Source organism: Geotrypetes seraphini, chromosome 3 (assembly GCF_902459505.1).
Source record: "Geotrypetes seraphini chromosome 3, aGeoSer1.1, whole genome shotgun sequence".
NCBI classification, from domain to species: Eukaryota; Metazoa; Chordata; class Amphibia; order Gymnophiona; family Dermophiidae; genus Geotrypetes; species Geotrypetes seraphini.
The window spans coordinates 90,606,353-90,621,392 of NC_047086.1; the positions used below are offsets into that span (position 1 = coordinate 90,606,353).

The 15,040-nt window shown below is 50.4% G+C and overlaps 1 protein-coding gene across 2 annotated transcripts in view; it reads right to left on the bottom strand.

The window, feature by feature from the left end:
- The window catches only part of NOL10 (nucleolar protein 10), a 203,103-nt gene that overhangs the window by 92,345 nt on the left and 95,718 nt on the right, over positions 1–15,040 (bottom strand). The window lies entirely within an intron of this gene.

Here is a 15,040-nt window from a genome sequence, read left to right on the forward strand (position 1 = left end):
AGTCATAAATGGAGCGCACCATGAATTTCCTGAGTTGGAGTAGACTGGAAATTTGTTGTTGAAAAACAAGAACCTTACGCTCAGGGATGTACTTTTGTAAGGAGGAGAGTTGTTGCACCAGATGCTTCATGTAGAAGGAGAAGTGGAAGGTGTAATTATTAGCCCTGTTGGCAAGCATTGAATTTTGATAAAGGCGCTTGCCAAATTTATCCATCGTTCTGCCCTCTCTGCCAGGAGGGGTGGAGGCATAAACACTGGAGCCCTGGGTTTTCTTTAAGGTGGACTCCACTAGAAGAGATTCATGGGGTAGTTGAGGTTTGTCGAACCCCAGAATAGGAATGACCCTGTACAAACTATCCAGTTTTCGAGGGGCTCCCGGTACCGTGAGAGGGTTTTCCCAATTTTTGTAAAAAGTTTCCCTTAAGATGTCATGGACGGGTAACTTCAAAAATTCTTTGGGAGGTTGTTCGAAGTCTAAGGCGTCGAGAAAAGCCTGGGACTTCTTAGAGTCGGATTCCAATGGGATAGAAAGAGCCGCCGACATCTCCCTTAGAAATTTGGTGAAAGAGGACTGTTCAGGTTTGGAACCGGTATCGACCATCGAAGGTTCCTCGTCCGTTGATGAAGCCTCATCATTGGTACCGGGCGGGGATTCTTCCCATAAGTCAGGGTCCCTGACGTCGGTGTGTGCAGGATGGGACGGTGGTGTGGATGGCTCAGTGTGGCGAGTCTTAGAGAGAGATTTGCCAGAGCGCATCGAGACGGTACCGGGGGAGGAAGACCGGTGCCGGTCTCGGGGGGACCGGTGTCGGTCTTGATGTCGGGGAGGGTCGGCCTCAGAGCGGGGTAGCACGGGAGGATTGAGTGATTCAGCCGCGAGCACCGGCATGGAAGTGTGCACCGGCATGGAAGTGTTCAACGGTACCGATGGGGTCGACACCGGTGGTATGGTGCGAGGCTCGGGCCGGTCCGTTACCGGAAGGAGTGGGGCCAATAATGCTGGCAACAGGTTTTGGAGTTGCTACTGTAGTTGCTCCTGCAACTGGCTTTGGAGTATGGCCGCAATGCGGTCGTCCAGAGGAGGCACCGGTACCGCTTTTTTCTTTTTCGGTACCATAGGTGCCGCTCCATGACCCGGCGATGAGGAGGCCGATGACGAGGCACTCACTGAAATCGGGGCGGAGCGTTTGCGGGGTCGGCGAGACGCCGGGAGGACCGGCGTTGCCGCTGTGGCAGGAGGGCGCTCATGGGAAGTGGAAGGCTTCTTAGCCGGATTACCTGGTGCCAGCGACCCCGAGGAAGGATCAGGTGTCGAAGTAGTCGGTGCCGACTTTTGTGGTGCCGTCGACGGCGCGGCTGATTCCATGGCAGATCCAGTACCGAAAAGGATATTCTGTTGGATCTGTCTATTTTTTAATGTACGTTTTTTGAGAGTAGCACAGCGGGTGCAGGTGTCAGCCCGATGCTCTGGACCCAGGCACTGTAGGCACCAATTGTGCGGGTCAGTGAGAGAGATCGGGCGTGCACACCGCTGGCACTTCTTAAAGCCCGGCTGAGGGGGCATGAAGGGAAACACGGCCTCCGCAAAATCAAAACCGGAGGCCTGTATGGTGGCAACAGGCCTCGCCGGGGCCGGCCTGAAAAACAAAGAAAAAAAGCAAAGTTTTTTTTTTGAACGGAAAAGAAACCCAAAGGGAAAAAGAACAAAAAAGAAGAAAATTTTGCGAGCGGGAAGGCAAAAATCAGATTTTTCAACAGCCGTTGAAACACATGCGTCTTCTTCGCTCCACGGAAACGAAGAAACTGGGGACCACGCACTACTCCGTTGGGCGGGAAGGCACTCGCGCATGCGCGGTGCGGCCAACTAGAACTTTCTAGTTAAAAGTGTCCGTACCGGGGCTCCGTCGGTGAAGTCACCCATGCGTTAAGAATATACTGCCTGCTTGTCCTGGGATAAGAAAGGGATGCAAGAGGGAGGAATGTTGGACATAGTGGTGAAGGGAATGGAGGGAGAGATGTGGCATGGTGCTGGAGAAATGTTGGGCATTGGGTTGGTGGGCAGGGGCGAAAGATGCTGCACATGAGATGAGATGAGAGAGGGATAAATGCTGGGCCGTGACCTGTTCGGGCCGCCGCGGGAGCGGACTGCTGGGCAAGATGGACCTGTGGTCTGACCCAGCGGAGGCACTGCTTATGTTCTTATGTTCATTGTAGGAGGAACCAATGGACAGCAACAGAATAATTTACAGAAGATGGGAAAGCAGAAAAAAGAAACTGGGACCAACTTTATGGAAAAATAAGTCTCCAGATAACAAAGATAAAAAGGAGAAATTAGGTTCTTACCTGCTAATTTACTTTCTTTTAGCTTCTCCAGACCAGTAGAGGTTAACTTTACGAATGGGTATATATCTAATCATGACCAGCAGGTGGAGACTGAAAACAAAACTTTGGGACAGTATATCCTAGCCCCTCCTCTCTATTTCCCTCAGTCTGCCGAATAGCCAAGCAGAACCAAGAACTGGAAAACAACAGAGAGAAAAAACAATACTCCGAAAGGAGTAACAAATAACATACCCAAAAATGCTGTTGGAAAATGCAGAGGAGAAATTCCCGAAGGAAGAATGTCCCCACAGCTCGCCAGCTAAGCCAGCCGAGCCACAGCCGCTGTTCTTCAATTCTCCCCGGCCCTAGAAAAATACTAGAACCCGCAGCAAAAACCAAAAACTGCCCGCGCAACAGCCCCAACAACAACAACAACAGACAGGGTGGGGACCTCTACTGGTCTGGAGAAGCTAAAAGAAAGTAAATTAGCAGGTAAGAACCTAATTTCTCCTTCTTTAGCACTCTCCAGACCAGTAGAGGTTAACTTTACGAATGGGACGTACCAAAGCAGTCCCTCTCACGGGCGGGACCCCCGAAGGGCCGATACCAGTACACGCTCACCGAACACCGCGTCCCGACGCGCCTGCACATCAACCCGATAATGACGAACAAAGGAATGCAAGGAGGACCAAACCGCAGCCTTACAAATATCCACTGGAGGCACGAGCGACGACTCAGCCCAAGAAGCCGCCTGACCCCGAGTGGAATGAGTCTTGAGAAACTCCGGAACAGGCTGCTGTTTCAGAAGATAAGCGGAAGCAATCGTCTCCTTGATCCAGCGCGCAATAGTAGCCTTAGAAGCGCCAGCTCCCCGACGAGGACCAGCCAGGAGGACAAAGAGATGATCGGACTTCCGGAATTCCTGGGTCCGCTGCACATAAGAGCGAAGGACCCGACCGACATCCAACTTGCGCAGCTGCCGTTGCTCAGAAGAGCCCTCCCGACCACCCAAGACCGGGAGAACCACCGATTGATAGACATGAAAAGGAGAAACAACCTTCGGCAGAAAGGAAGGAACAGGCCGCAAGACGACCCGCTCCCTAGAAAACTCCAAGAAGGGAGCCCTACAAGAGAAAGCCTGTAGCTCAGAAACACGCCTAGCAGACGTAATGGCCACCAAAAAGACCGCCTTCAAAGTAAGGTCCTTCAAAGAACAGACGTCCAAGGGCTCGAAAGGCGGACGCACCAAAACAGAGAGAACCAGATTAAGATCCCAAGAGGGAACCGAGGGCCGTAGGGGAGGCCTAAGCAACTTGGCCGCCCGCAAAAATCGAATCACATCAGGAAGAGCCGATAAACGCTGACCTGACACCAACCCTCGAAAGGCCAACAGGGCCGCAAGGTGAACCCGGAGAGAAGACCAAGCCAGGCCTCTATCCAGGCCATCCTGCAAGAACTCTAGAATGATAGGCAGAGAAGCGCGAAAAGAGGTCACCCCCCGCGCCCGACACCATTCCTCAAATAGACGCCAAACCCGCACATAAGCCCGAGAGGTAGAAAGCCTCCGGGACCCCAACAGTGTAGAGATCACCTTGTCTGAATATCCCTTCTTGCTAAGGCGACCCCTTTCAAGAGCCACGCCGTAAGACAGAAGGGAGACGGGTCGAACATGGGAATGGGACCCTGCATCAGAAGGTCGTCCGAGAGAGGCAGAGGAAGAGGATCCGTCACCAGGTGCCTCACCAGATCCGCATACCATGGACGGCGAGGCCAATCCGGCGCCACCAGCACCACCAAACTCGGATGGTGAACAATGCGAAGAAGTACTCTGCCCACCAGCGGCCAAGGAGGGAACACATACAACAGCCCCTCCGTTGGCCACTGCTGGACCAGAGCATCCAGACCCTCGGCCAGACCGTCCCCGCGACGACTGAAGAAGCGGGGCACTTTGGCATTGCCACCCGTGGCCATCAGGTCCATCAGGGGCTGCCCCCAAGCCTGCACTATCAACTGAAACGCCTCGGCGCCGAGACACCACTCTCCTGGATCTAGAAAGTGCCGACTGAGGAAGTCTGCCTGAACATTTTCTACTCCGGCTATATGAGAGGCCGAGAGGTCCAGCAGAGGGGACTCCGCCCAAACCATGAGCCGAGCCGCCTCCTGCGCCACAGGAGTGCTCTTGGTGCCCCCCTGACGATTGACATAAGCCACCGCCGTGGCATTGTCCGACAGGACTCTGACCGACTTGCCCAGCAAAAGGGAGTGGAAAGCTAACAGCGCCAGCCTGACCGCTCTGGTCTCCAACACGTTGATCGACCAGGAGGCCTCCTCCGCGGACCAGGTGCCCCGAGATGAGTGGCCCATAAACTGAGCCCCCCAACCGAGGAGACTCGCATCCGTAAGGAGCACCGTCCACCGCGGGAGATCCAGACCCACCCCCTGAACCAGGTGAGGGGTCCGGAGCCACCAGCGCAGACTGCAGCGCGCCAAGCCTCGCAGGGGAACCGGAACATCCAAATCTTGCCTCCGGGGAGACCACCTCCGGAGCAGAGCATACTGAAGAGGACGCATGTGGGCCCGCGCCCACCTCACCACGTCCAGGGACGCCGCCATCGACCCCAAGACCTGGAGGAAATCCTGCGCCCGAGGACCCCGGGACGCCAAAAGCAGGCGAATCTGAGATTGCAATTTGCTCACCCGGGCCTCTGGAAGGAAGACCTACCCCAAGGAGGTGTCGAACATAACCCCAAGGCACTCCAGACGCTGAGCCGGGACCAACCGACTCTTGGAAAGGTTGACCACCCAGCCCAGCGACCGGAGAAACTCCACCACCCGAGCCGTAACCCGGGAGCTCTCCTGCAACGACTTTGCCCGAATCAACCAGTCGTCCAGGTAGGGGTGAACCAGGATGCCCACCGACCGCAAGGCTGCCGCGACGACCACCATTACCTTGGTGAACGTCCGAGGAGCCGTGGCCAGACCAAAGGGAAGCGCACAGAACTGAAAGTGCCGCCCCAAGATCGCAAAGCGAAGGAAGCGCTGATGAGAGGCCCGAATTGGAACCTGCAAGTAGGCCTCCGTCAGCTCGAGAGACGTAAGAAACTCCCCCGGCTGAACCGCCAGAATGACCGACCGCAGCGTTTCCATGCGGAAAGACGGAATCTTGAGAGCTCTGTTGATCCCTTTCAAATCCAGGATGGGCCGAAAGGTCCCCTCCTTTATGGCCACCACAAAGGGTCTGACGAAAAGCCTGCGTCTTCCATGGAGTCTGACATGGAGAAGCGAGAAAAAGGTCCGGCAGAGAGCGGGTGAACTCCAGAGCGTAACCGTCCCGCACCACCTCAAGGACCCACTGATCGGACGTGATCTCGGCCCATTTGGGGAAAAATTTGCGCAGCCGGGCCCCCCACCGGAACCAAAGGGGGCGCCGGCAAGGAGTCATTGCGCAGGACGGGAAGCGGGGGAACTGGCGGAGGGAATCCCTGCCCCCCGACGGGCCCCCCGAAAGGGCTGCATGCGCTGGAAGAACCGACCCCGGGAAAACCCCGGAGACTGGAAAGAAGCAGCCCCCACGCCCAGGGCGATACTTGCGAAATTCCCGCAAACGCCCCCGGGCCGCACCCCCCCGAGACGCCGGGCGGGCACGGTCCTCCGGCAGACGGGGAACTTTCGAGTCCGACAGAGTCTGAATCAACTTATCCAAGTCCTCTCCAAATAAAAACGACCCCCGAAAGGGAAATTTAGTAAGCTTAGTTTAGGACGCAGCATCCGCCGCCCAAGCGCGCAGCCACAACACACGCCTTGCGGCCACGCCAAAAGCCATAGACTTAGCCGAGATCCGCACCAAGTCATAGAGAGCATCTGAGAGGAATGAGGCCGCCATCTCAATCTTCGCTACCTCCTGATCCACCAGAGACCAGTCGTCAGACTCTCGATCCAAGACCCGCTCCGCCCACCGAAACACGGCGCGAGCGACCAGTCCCCCACAAATAGCCGCCTGGACCCCAAAGGCAGAGACCTGAAAATTTTGCTTAAGGATGCTCTCCAATTTGCGCTCCTCAGAGTCCCGCAAGGCAGAACCGCCCTCAACAGGCACGGTATGCCGCTTGGAAATTGCCGAGACCACCGCATCCACGACTGGCGAAGCTAACGTAGCCCGATCCCCTTCCGGAATGGGATACAGGCGAGCCATGCTGCGCGCCAGCCGAAACGGCGTCTCCGGCGTTTTCCACTGCTCCAGAATAATATCCCGAATATCCTGATGCATAGGAAAAGAGCGGGAAACGGAACGGATCCCCCGTAACAGGGGGTCCCCCACACGCGGAGTCTCCGGCGGCGCGTCCTCAAAACGCAAAACCGAAGAAACCTGCTGAATAAGGTCAGGCAGCTCATCTTTCTGAAAAAAGGCGCACCACGGACGCCTCGTCACTGGAGAACGGGAAATCCGACAATCCGCCGCCAGCTTCCGTCCCCTCCAGAGAGTCCTGGAACTCCTCAGAAGGGTCCAGGTCCTCCTCCAGACCGACCCGTTCCTCCGACCACAAATTCTCGTCCCACTACACCCGCGGACGCTTGGACAAGGGAGGCGGCGGAGGGGACGTCACGTCAGACGAGAGAGGCAAAGCCGCAGGGAGCGCGGAGGAAACCCCACCCCCCGAAACCCCCTGGGCGCAACCGGGACCCCCAGCTGCCTGAAAATAGGCTCTGCATAAAGAAAAGAAAAATTCAGGGGAAAAACCCCCCGAGGGTCCCAAGGGACTCCCTGCCACAGCAGGGGACCCAGCAGAACCTTGCCCCTGCATAGTCAAAACAGGGGGAAGGTCACCTGAGGTGGAAGACAAAATGGAGGGGCCAGACAGAGAAGATGGCGGTTTTCCCGCCAAAAAAGCTCCCTCCATAGCCTGAAGCGGCTGAGAAACCTGAATAGTCTCAGCCGCTAAAGCAGGCAAGCCGGCATCAGCTGTCAAAAAATCAGCTGAGAGGGAATCCTCTAAAACCCGACCGTCGGCGGCTCGGGGATTCCCTCCGTGGGCGGACAGAGAAGACCGGGCTTCCCCACCGTTCCCTGCCGACTCGCGAGGCACCATCGGCGGGGAGCTCTGGGCGCCTGCAGCCGCTGCCGACGGAGCTCCACCACCTCACCGACCCAAACCGCCGAGTTCAGGCCGGCCGCGAGTGCCTCGCGGCTGGACTAAATTTGTGTCCTACTCCCCCGGAGAAGGGCACAATTGCTCCATACGCGACCTAGCTAGAAAAAAGTGCCGGTTACATGAAAAAATACAGTAAAATACAGTTTTCTTAAAGGGAAACAACCCTTCAGACCAGCACTACCTCAGGATTTTTTTTTTTTTTTTTTTTTTTTTACAGAACAGACTCCACAGGCTCTCAAAGCAATATGCCTTGCTTGATTTAGGGGGCAAGGCTTACTGCTGAGGCTCCTCTAAAAAAATGTGGGGAGGTGGAGGAAGTGGGGGGAGGGACCCCGCTCGTGACCCGCCGGGTTTGACACCCCCGAGGTCGGACGAACCCCCAAACAGAGTCCGCCCAAGCTCCGTCCGGCCAAAAACAGGGACAATAAACCCCATAAACAAATTCCAACAGCCCTACCAAGGGAGATGGGTACAGATCACATCAACACCTGCTGGAGACTGAAAGAAGACTGAGGGAAATAGAGAGGAGGGGCTAGGATATACTGTCCCAAAGTTTTGTTTTCAGTCTCCACCTGCTGGTCATGATTAGATATATACCCATTCGTAAAGTTAACCTCTACTGGTCTGGAGAGTGCTAAAGAAACAGAATTTATTGACTAAAATATTTTAGCTTTGGGAAATGTATATAGCAGATCTCTTTGTATTGTGTTCAAAAGAAAAGGAAATGCATTTCAGGTTTTATTTCTACAGTGTTGAAGTACTTGCTGACCCTTGCTGTGGCTGGTGGGGATCCCCAAGCACCGCCAGCAGAGGACCTCCTCTAGAGACGGCCAGAACTCCCTTCCACCTAGCGCAGCAGTTGCTGGCAACATCCATAAGCCACTGAGATGGCAGTATCTGTGACTCAGGGACACTACTATTGCCTGCCAAACTTGGCAAAAGGGACCCCCGGCCAACTGCAGAGGAAGTCCTCAGCTGACAGCTTGGGGGTCATCATCAGCTGAGTATTTATATTTTATATTTACATTAGAGGCTCTGGTAGAAACCCGTTTACAAAGCATGTATTCTTCCCAATTAATATTTCCAAATTAATAAAGTGTCTTTGCTTATTTGTAAATGGGTCTCTACCAGAGCCTTTAATTCAGTAGCATAATTAAATGAAATGACTATTTCTGAAGTTTATAGGGACGGGCAGGGACGGAGGGGATTCCTCGCGGGGACGGGTGGGATTCCTCACGGGGACAGGTGGGGATGGGTGGGATTTCTGTCCCCGCGCAACTCTCTAGACTAGACTTGGCACAAATCCCCAACACCACAGTCTTCCAGGAAGAGATACTGGACTGTTTTAGTAGAAATCAAGGAAAGGAAATTAAGAGGTAAAATTAAATTTCAGCTCTCTTCATCATGCTAGACCAGTCCATATCTGTGGGATTTTCCAGAGCTCTCTATCCCTCAGAGTGGAAGGAAAGGGAATGGGACTTGTATACCACCCTTTTGTGGTTATACATTCAAAGTAGTTTACATATATACTGTACGGTACTTATTTTGTACCCAGGGCAATGGAGGATTAAGCGACTTGCCAAGTGATCACAAGGAGCAGTGTTGGGATTTGATCCCACAACTAAAGGATAATGAAGCAGCATCTCTATCACTAGGTCACTCCTCACCTCAAAACTTTTCTGCAAAAGGCACTATCACTCTTGACCCAAACATAATGCCTACACAAAAATAAAAACAAAACCCCAGAGTGATGACTACGTTGCCACTCTGCTGTTATCCTCTGTTATGCCTACATAAGTTGCCTCTACAACAACTTTAGTTTAACATGCTAGGAAGGACTTGGATGTTGCCTCCTCTTTACCATGCCTTTGAAATAGCATAAACAGATGATCAGAATTCCTGAAGTCATTTGTGACCTCCTGAAATTTCATCAACATCCTATACACTTGCACCTTATGAAGCACCACAGATGAGAAAAAGAAACAAACACTCAAGCAGGAGGTTCTACCTCATCACGGTAGAACAAAAGAAAACAGAGAGGGTGACCTGTGGTGCTCAATATCTTTATTCGCAATCAAGTCTCGATTGTGAATAAAGATATTGAGCACTACAGGTTGCCCTCTCCGTTTTCTTTTGTACCTTAGATGAGTCTAGGTTCAAGGCCTTAAAAACAATGGCAGTGAAACCACCCGATTCAGACAGAAGGAATGCATCGCCTTCAGCAAGAAAGCTGGAGCCATGCAAATGGTAACCAAGTCATTTGAGGTTGACAAGTATGGATTTCTACAAGAGGGCCTTCAGTTTGGAAATGTGGTGAGCTGAGCAAACTGCTGTCAGAAACATTGCCTCCAGAAACAGATCCTTTAAAGGAGATATGCACCAGGGGATCAAATGGAAGCCTCAACAGAGATCTCAGGATCAGATTCAGGCGTGATTGTAGTAAAACCAATTGCAATGTAGGTCAAAGAGGTTTAACCCCCAACAAAAAAATAATGGACCACATCTGTCAGCACCTCCAGGAATATTCTGCCTACATGACACCAAAAACAGAACTGCAAGGCTAATTCAGAATCCCTAGAATGACAAAAAAATGGGTGAAATACAATCCTCCAAAGAACCTAGCTAATCAGAGGCTATGGTGGGAACACATACAGGAACTCCTGCACGGGCCATGCCTGTGTCACGGTATCTATTCCACTGAGCCAACTCCCAATCTCCAAATGAAGAATGGGAACATTGCATTCTCCAGGGTGACTACCAAATCAATGCTTGGGGATCCTTAGTCCAAAGGCTGAAAGGCTAAGAACTCAGAACCCACATCCCTGGTTCCAACAAGCTACAACCAAGAGAGCTGGCCTGAAAACTGTTCACCCCTGCAATGCTGAGAGCATGGCGAAGCAACGTTCTGTCCAACTATTAAGCCAATGAACTGTCTCAGCCACTAGCACCTTTCATGTCCCTCCTTTGCTTGTTTATACAAGCTACCATGATTACATTGTCAGACATAATATTAAATATTGAACTAAGGCCAGTACTGGGCACACTTGCACGGTCTGTGTCTGTATATGGCAGTTTGGGGGAGGATGGGCTGGAGAGGACTTCAATGGCTGGGAGGGTTTAGATGGGATGGAGTAGGTTTTAACGGAGATTTCTGCAGTTGGAACCCAAGCACAGTACCAGGTAGAGCTTTGGATTCTTGCCCAGAAATAACTAAGAAGAAAAAATTTAAAAAATTTCAATTGAATCAGGTTGGGAAGACTGGATGGATCATTCAGGTCTTTATCTGCCGTCATCTACTATGTTACTATGACATCACTTGCACCGCTTTCCCTTACAGCAATAGAAGTTCTGCATCACCAGATGAACAGCCCTGGTTTCCAGCCAATTGATGGCCCATAACACCTGCATTTAGATCCCGTCCCAGCCTTTGAGACTCACATCGACAGCAATTACTGAACACTTGGGGAGGAACCAATGAGTACCTCTTAGAAGATAAGAATTTGCATCCCACCATGCCAGCTGCTTTTTTAGGTCCCAAAACTTGGAACTCCACTGAGCCAACAAGGTTCCCTAGAGTGGCTTCATGAAGACATGAACTCAAGGAACTACCTCCAGAATTGTAGCCATTGAATCTAGGAGCTAAAAGGTAATCCCAAATTATTAGGGCCTGCTTCTCGCAAAATGCCTTCTTCTGCATCTGGAGTTTGACCATTTTAGAAAGACTGCTCCCTGCCTGGGACCAAGCCAGATGTCCAGACATTCCAGCTCCTGCAAGGGCATGGCTTTTTAAACAGTTCACCACCCAACTCAGACATTCCAAGAGCTGAATCACTCTGAAGGTGAACACTCTGAATTCATCCTCTGAAGTGGCTTGAATCAACCGGTTGTTCCAATATGGGTGCACTTAAATGCTGCCTTAAGCAGGAAGGCAGTCTACACTACCACCATGACCTTCCAGAAGGTCCAGGGAGGGGTGGGCCAACCTGAACAAAAGAGTCCTGACTTGGAAGCGCTTGCCAACACAAAAACCTCAGGAAACACTTGATCAGAATATGAAAGTAAGCTTCTGCAATAACTCTCCAGACCTGAGAGAGGCAATGACAGACTGCAGCACCTCCATGCAAAAGCAGTGAACCCACACAGAGAGGCATCAACCCCTTCAGATCCAAGATGGGCCTGAAGGTACCTATCCTATCTTGTTTGGGAACTCAAATTAAATGGAATGGTGCCCTTAACCCTGCTTCCCAAAGGGGCACAGGTTCCACAGCCCCAACTGCACCAAATGCTGTAGAATCTCCCCAACTGCCTGAAGCTTGAAAGCGGAGCCATTAAACATATCATCCCCACAGGACCTTCTAACCCTAATCCTAACTACATCATAGTCTTGAATTTGACACCCTGTGCTACTCTCCCACTCAAAAGATGGAGGCTTGGTGCAACTATAATCCATACAATTGTGGTAAACAAACATAAGAACATAAACAGTGCCTCTGCTGGGTCAGACCAGAGGTCCATCACGCCCAGCAGTCCGTTCATGCGGCGGCCCATCAGGTCCAGGACCTGTATAGTAATCCTTTATTTATACCCTTCTATCCCCTTTTTCTTCAGGAAATCATCCAATCCCTTCTTAGACCCCAATACCGTACTCTGTCCTATCACACACTCTGGAAGCACATTCCAGGCGTCCACCACCCTTTGGGTGAAGAAGAGCTTCCTAGCATTGGTTCTGAATCTGTCCCCTCTTAATTTTTCCGAATGCCCTCTCGTTCTTGTAGTTTTCGAATACTTGAAGAATCTGTCCCTCTCCACTTTCTCCATGCCCTTCATGATCATGTAAGTCTCTATCATGTCCCCTCTAAGTCTCCACTTCTCCAGGGAAAAGAGCCCCAGTTTCTCTAATCTTTCAGCATATGAAAGGTTTTCCATACCTTTTATCAATCGTGTCGCTCTTTTCTGAACCCTCTCGAGTATCGCCATATCCTTCTTAAGGTACGGTGACCAATATTGGACGCAGTACTTCAGATGCAGGCGCACCATCGCCCGATACAACGGCAGGATAACTTCTTTTGTTCTGGTTGTTAATACCTTTCTTGATAGTACCCAGCATTCTATTCGTCTTAGAGGCCGCTGCGCACTGTGCCGACGGCTTCATTGTGTTGTCCACTATTACCCCCAAGTCCTTTTCTTGGGTACTTTCACCCATTACCAGCCCTCCCATTGTATAGCTGTACTTCGGGTTTCTGTTTCCTACAAGCAAGACTTTACATTTCTCTACATTAAACTTCATCTGCCATCTCATCGTCCACTCTTCTATTTTGTTCAGGTCCCTTTGTAAATCTTCACAGTCCTCTTTAGTCCCAACTCCACTAAATAGTTTGGTGTCGTCTGCAAATTTTATTACTTCGCACTTCGTCCCTGTTTCTAGATCATTTATAAATACATTGAACAGCAGCAGTCCGAGTACCGACCCCTGCGAAACACCACTTGTGACCCTCCTCCAGTCCGAGGAGTGACCCTTCACTCCTACCCTTTGCTTTCTACCCGCCAAACAATTTTTGATCCATCTATGTACATCTCCTTCCACCCCATGGTTCTTCAGTTTCCGTAGTAGGCGTTCATGGGTACCTTGTCAAAGGCTTTTTGGAAATCTAAGTATACGATGTCTATGGGGTCCCCTTTGTCCATCCGTTTGTTAATTCCTTCAAAGAAGTGCAATAAGTCCGTTAGGCACAATCTTCCCTTGCAGAAGTCATGTTGGCTTGTTTTCATCAGTTTATTCCTAGATGCTCGTCGATTCTGTCTTTTATCAGCGCTTCCGCCATCTTCCCCGAACCGAAGTCAAACTTACCGGTCTGTAGTTCCCCGGGTCACCTCTCGATCCTTTTTTAAAGATGGGAGTAACATTAGCTATCTTCCAATCCTCCAGGATCATGCCTGTTTTCAGGGATAGATTACAAAGGCAACAAGTCTTGTGTGCAGTTATTATAAAGCTTCCTCTGGTCTAATACTAAAGACCTATAAGCATGCACCATAGTTCTTAGCGGTTTTCTAATGAGCAGTGTGTTCCAGTATCTTTCTTATACAGATTATTTGCCAGTCTTCAATCCACAGATCATCTAATATCGGACTCTTTGAGAAAGGCTATTTTTGCCAAAACACTGTCAGTGTCGCATCTACACTCTCAGCTACCAATAAAGACTGTTTTGGTTGATCCTGACTTTGGCTGTGGACATCTCTTCCTCACAACTCCTGTATTTAGCTTGTAGTTTTCGTTGTAGAGTTCTTTTCTGGGCTATTTCCTCAGTGACTAATACTAAGTAGAAAAATGTTAGAAATGTACAGATCTGCTCAGACTCAACAAAAAGACAGAGTAATCTTTCAGTAGAAATCAGAAAATTATGAGGAATTCCTAGCTATGTAAACCTCAAAATTCTTAGAAATAAACTACACTTTTCCCTCAGTATTTGCAGGGGTTAGGGGCAAAGCTGGACCGCAAATATTGAAAATTCGCGAATAATATTTGGGACGGCTCTCACCCACTCCCCACTTTCCCTGGCATCCCAGACCTTACCTGGTGGTCTAGCGGGCTTTCAGGGCAGAAGCGATCTTCCTACGCTCCTGCCCGTGCAGATCACTCATACAAAATGGCTGCCATGAGTTCCCGCAGTCTCTTGAGACTACGACAGAAACTTCCCGCAGCCATGGAAGATCGCTTTTGCCCCAAAAGCCCGCTAGACCATTAGGTAAGGTCTGTAGAGGTCTGGGATGTAGCGTTTCTTTCCCCCAAAAAAATTATAAATAACCAAATCCGGATACTGAAACCGCGGATTCGGTGGGAGAAGTGTAGTTAAATAAGGCTCACCAGTCGATCTTGCCTTTAGGGGACAGACACTGACATTGTGTGCACCCTCAGTATTTGCAGTCAGTACATCTCTACAGGGCTGGTATATGTGCCTCACCTTTTTTTTTATTTTTTTTTTTGCAGTGGTAAGCCATGGCAGCTATTTCAACAGCCTGCTCACACCAATCCAAACCCTCTCTTTGATGTTTCCCGCCTATGCAGAAGCAGAAAATTACATCATAGAATAGACTTGGAGGTTGACATGAATTGCTGCCTGCTGCCACCACTGCTGACCACTGCAGATAAAAACTTAAAATTCCAAGTTGCTGGCTGTGGAAAGGACCATGATACACTAATAACTTTGAACCACTTTCACATACTGCATGAATGTCAACTTAACTCATGCATACGACCTGGTTAAAATTTAATTCACTTCATATTGTTATATTCCTTATGATGTTCCTAATTGAGAATATTTCATTGTTTTCACTTTTTGTACTCCTCAAAAAATGTAATAAATTGAACAAAAAACAAACAAACCGAAACCACCACTGTAGAGCTTAGTAGTTAGTATGGATGGTCAGAGCGGATAGGCTGCATGATTTTTATCTGCTGCCATTTTCAAGTTTCAGAATCTATATCCACAATACTGATTCTAAGTTGTGCTAATGCTCAGGAAAAAAAAAAAAAGCACATAACTAAGCATCCTACAGAAGAGTCTTGAAGA